Source organism: Amblyraja radiata, chromosome 12 (genome assembly GCF_010909765.2).
Source record: "Amblyraja radiata isolate CabotCenter1 chromosome 12, sAmbRad1.1.pri, whole genome shotgun sequence".
Classification (NCBI taxonomy): Eukaryota; Metazoa; Chordata; class Chondrichthyes; order Rajiformes; family Rajidae; genus Amblyraja; species Amblyraja radiata.
Window position 1 is genome coordinate 55,049,998 of NC_045967.1, and position 5,164 is coordinate 55,055,161.

A 5,164-nucleotide genomic window follows, 5' to 3' on the forward strand; every position below is an offset into this window, starting at 1 on the left:
GGGGGGTCAGTCTACCCCACGACAGAAGGGGGAGGAGTTGTACAGTTTGATAGCAACAGGGAAGAAGGACCTCCTGTGGCGTTCTGTGCTGCATCTTGGTGGAACCAGTCTGTTGCTGAAGGTGCTCCTGTTGACCAATGTGTCATGGAGGGGGTGAGCTGTATTGTCCAGGATGCTTCGTAGTTTGAGGAGCATCGTCCCCTCCAAGACCAACCTCCCGCAAATCCAAGTCCGCCCCCATTTCCAGTATTTGCAGTTCCATGTTAAGGGTCTGTCCCACTATCACGACCTAATTCACGACCTCTGCCCAGTTTGCCCTTGACTCATACTCGCAGCATGGTCGTCACGAGGTCGTAGGTAGGTCGTGATGCTAGTCGTAGGCATCAAGTAGGTCGGGGCGTTTTTCTAGCCTGATGAAAAATGTCCACGAGTAAAAAAGGTCGTGAATTAGGTCGTGAAAGTGGGACAGGCCCTTTAGTTCGACACAAAATGCCGGAGTAACTCAGCAGGTCAGACCACGTCTCTGGAGAAATTGGACAGGTGGCGTTTCGGATTGGAACCCTTCTTCAGACTGTGAAGATGTGGCTCGACCAGAAACGTCACCCATTCCTTCTCTCCAGAGATGCTGCCTGACCCGCTGAGTTAAAACTCCATCATTTCGTGCCTATTTTCGGTGTAAACAAGCTTCTGCAGTTCCTTCCTACACGTTTTGCCTGCAGTTCCTTGTTTCTATATTGAACCTTTTATCTGTTGATTTCTGTTCCTTTGGCGATTTCTCTTTTAACACTTAAGGGGCCTGAACCTTCTGAATGTTGTAGGCGGCAGGGCAGTACTCTGCATATCGCCAACTTGGACAATTTTACATTTATTTAAAACATTTTATCAAGCCAATTAATCAAGCCAGTTAACCTACAAACCTGTACGTCTTTGGAGTGTGGGAGGAAACCGACGATCTCGGAGAAAACCCACGCAGGTCACGGGGAGAACGTGCACACTCCGTACAGACAGCACCCATAGTCGGGATCAAACCCGGGTCTCTGGCGCTGCATTTTTGCCGTAAGGCAGCAACTCTACCGCTGCGCCTCCGTGACTGACTGTCTCACTTAGGCTACTTTTTGGGTGAAAAACTTTCGGCGACAGTGGCGACATTTTTTGCTGTCGTAGGTTGTTGTAGGTTGTTGTAGGTTGTTGTAGATTGTTGTAGGTTGTTGTAGGTTGTTGTAGATTGTTGTAGATTGTTGTAGATTGTTGTAGGTTGTTGTAGGTTGTTGTAGGTTGTTGTAGGTTGTTGTAGGGTGTTGTAGATTGTTGTAGGTTGTTGTAGGTTGTCGTAGATTGTTGTAGGTTGTTGTAGGTTGTCGTAGATTGTTGTAGGTTGTTGTAGATTGTTGTAGGTGTTGTAGGTTGTTGTAGGTTGTTGTAGGTTGTTGTAGGTGTTGTAGGTTGTTGTAGGTTGTTGTAGGTTGTTGTAGGTTGTTGTAGGTGTTGTAGATTGTTGTAGGTTGTTGTAGGTTGTTGTAGATTGTTGTAGGTTGTTGTAGGTTGTTGTAGGTTGTTGTAGATTGTTGTAGGTTGTTGTAGGTTGTCGTAGATTGTTGTAGGTTGTTGTAGATTGTTGTAGGTGTTGTAGATTGTTGTAGATTGTTGTAGGTGTTGTAGATTGTTGTAGGTTGTTGTAGGTTGTCGTAGATTGTTGTAGGTGTTGTAGGTTGTTGTAGGTTGTTGTAGGTTGTTGTAGGTGTTGTAGATTGTTGTAGGTTGTTGTAGGTTGTTGTAGATTGTTGTAGGTTGTTGTAGGTTGTCGTAGATTGTTGTAGGTGTTGTAGGTTGTTGTAGGTTGTTGTAGGTTGTTGTAGGTGTTGTAGGTTGTTGTAGGTTGTTGTAGGTTGTTGTAGGTTGTTGTAGGTGTTGTAGGTTGTTGTAGGTTGTTGTAGGTGTTGTAGGTTGTTGTAGATTGTTGTAGGTTGTTGTAGGTGTTGTAGATTGTTGTAGATTGTTGTAGGTTGTTGTAGGTGTTGTAGATTGTTGTAGGTGTTGTAGGTTGTTGTAGGTGTTGTAGGTGTTGTAGGTGTTGTAGGTTGTTGTAGGTGTTGTAGGTTGTTGTAGGTGTTGTAGGTGTTGTAGATTGTTGTAGGTTGTTGTAGGTGTTGTAGGTTGTTGTAGGTGTTGTAGGTTGTTGTAGGTGTTGTAGATTGTTGTAGATTGTTGTAGGTTGTTGTAGGTGTTGTAGATTGTTGTAGGTATTGTAGGTTGTTGTAGGTGTTGTAGGTGTTGTAGGTTGTTGTAGATTGTTGTAGGTGTTGTAGGTTGTTGTAGGTGTTGTAGGTGTTGTAGATTGTTGTAGGTGTTGTAGGTTGTTGTAGGTGTTGTAGGTGTTGTAGGTGTTGTAGATTGTTGTAGATTGTTGTAGGTTGTTGTAGGTGTTGTAGGTGTTGTAGGTTGTTGTAGATTGTTGTAGGTGTTGTAGATTATTGTAGATTGTTGTAGATTATTGTAGGTTGTTGTAGATTATTGTAGGTTGTTGTAGGTTGTTGTAGGTGTTGTAGGTGTTGTAGGTTGTTGTAGGTTGTTGTAGGTGTTGTAGATTGTTGTAGGTGTTGTAGATTGTTGTAGGTTGTTGTAGATTGTTGTAGGTTGTTGTAGGTTGTTGTAGATTGTTGTAGATTGTTGTAGGTTGTTGTAGATTGTTGTAGGTTGTTGTAGGTGTTGTAGGTGTTGTAGATTGTTGTAGGTTGTTGTAGGTGGTTGTAGGTGGTTGTAGATGGTTGTAGATGGGTTGTAGATGGTTGTAGGTGGGTTGTAGGTGGTTGTAGATGGGTTGGTTGTAGGTGGTTGTAGGTGTTGTTAGATTGTTGTAGCGATTGTGTAGAGTTGTTGTAGGTTGTTGTAGGTGTTGTAGGTTGTTGTAGGTGTTGTAGATTGTTGTAGATTGTTGTAGATTGTTGTAGGTGTTGTAGGTTGTTGTAGATTGTTGTAGATTGTTGTAGGTGTTGTAGGTTGTTGTAGGTGTTGTAGGTTGTTGTAGATTGTTGTAGGTTGTTGTAGGTTGTTGTAGGTTGTTGTAGATTGTTGTAGGTTGTTGTAGATTGTTGTAGGTTGTTGTAGATTGTTGTAGGTTGTTGTAGGTTGTTGTAGATTGTTGTAGATTGTTGTAGGTTGTTGTAGGTGTTGTAGGTGTTGTAGGTGTTGTAGGTGTTGTAGGTGTTGTAGGTGTTGTAGGTTGTTGTAGGTGTTGTAGGTGTTGTAGGTGTTGTAGGTTGTTGTAGGTGTTGTAGGTGTTGTAGATTGTTGTAGGTTGTTGTAGATTGTTGTAGGTTGTTGTAGATTGTTGTAGATTATTGTAGGTGTTGTAGATTGTTGTAGGTTGTTGTAGATTGTTGTAGATTGTTGTAGGTTGTTGTAGGTGTTGTAGGTGTTGTAGATTGTTGTAGGTGTTGTAGGTGTTGTAGGTTGTTGTAGGTGTTGTAGGTGTTGTAGGTGTTGTAGGTGTTGTAGGTGTTGTAGGTTGTTGTAGGTGTTGTAGGTGTTGTAGGTGTTGTAGGTTGTTGTAGATTGTTGTAGATTGTTCTAGGTTGTTGTAGGTGTTGTAGGTTGTTGTAGGTTGTTGTAGGTGTTGTCGTAGGTTGTTGCCAGGTGTTGTAGGTGAATTCCATTAAAACGAGTCCCTGGAAGTCACCTAAAGAGTCGCCTAAGTGGGACAGGGCCATTATTATTATTATCACCTTTTGTCAGTACAATCCTTTCACCACCACACTCTGCTGTTGCGACGACTTCTCGTAAAACCTTTCTCTGCAGATCCTTTCTCCTTGTTTTGGGTTCCCCCGGCTGTGAGACACACAAACTAATGAAGCCAGATTCTGCATCTGTGCGGTTTGGGAGGAGAACGAGCAGGGATTAGGCCAGGCTCATTAAATACAGAGCACTGAACCAACAAGGGATCAGCCGGCCAAATGTAACATTACTCCGGTTCCTCCAGCACTTTGTGTTTTTCTTGCTCATGATTTCAGGGCCGGCACGGTGGCGCAGCAGTAGAGTTGCTGCCTCACAGCGCCAGAGACCCGGGTTCGATCCTGACTACGGGTGCTGTCTGTACGGAGTTTGGACGTTCTCCCAGTCACCTGCGCAGGTTTTCTACGAGATCTCCGGTTTCCTCCCACACTCCAAAGACGTACAGGTTTGTAGGTTAATTGGCTTGGTATAAATGTAAACATTGTCCCTAGTGTGTGTTGGGGTAGTGTTGGTGTACGGGGATCGCTGGTCGGCACGGACCCGGTGGGCCGAAGGGCCTGTTTCCGCGCTGTATCTCTAAACTAAACTAAATTCCAGCATCTTGTCCTGGACATCCAGGGGAAGTCCAGGACAAGGGGTCACAGCTTAAGGATAAGGGGGAAATCCTTTAAAACCGAGATGAGAAGAACTTTTTTCACACAGAGAGTGGTGAATCTCTGGAACTCCCTGCCACAGAGGGTAGTCGAGGCCAGTTCATTGGCTATATTTAAGAGGGAGTTAGATGTGGCCCTTGTGGCTAAGGGGATCAGAGGGTATGGAGAGAAGGCAGGTACGGGATACTGAGTTGGATGATCAGCCATGATCATATTGAATGGCGGTGCAGGCTCGAAGGGCCGAATGGCCTACTCCTGCACCTAATTTCTATGTTTCTATGTTTCTATCTGCAGTGTCCAGTAAATGATATTGGCTCGACTTCTCCCATGTGTGGGAAGAACTAGAGGTTTTGTGCTGTTCCGCCCATTCTATTTGAGTCAATGCTTAAACTTGGCTTCCACTCTCCCATCCACCCCTGCCCTCTAATGCTTTGGCCAGCACGCCCTCAACCACTTTTGCCTGGCCTCTGTTATCCTTTGGCTTGGATAGAGTGGATGTGGAGAGGATGTTCCCACTGGTGGGAGAGTCTAGGGACCAGAGGTCTCAGCCTCGGAATTAAAGGACGTTCCTTGAGGAAGGAGATGAGGAGGAATTTCTTCAGCCAGAGGGTGGTGAATCTGTGGGATTCTTTGCCACAGAAGGCTGTGGAGGCCAAGTCGGTGGATATTTTCACGGCAGAGATAGATAGATTCTTGATTAGTACGGGTGTCAGGGGTTATGGGGAGACGGCAGGGGAATGGGGTTAGGAAGGAGAGATAGATCAGCTATGATTGAATGATGG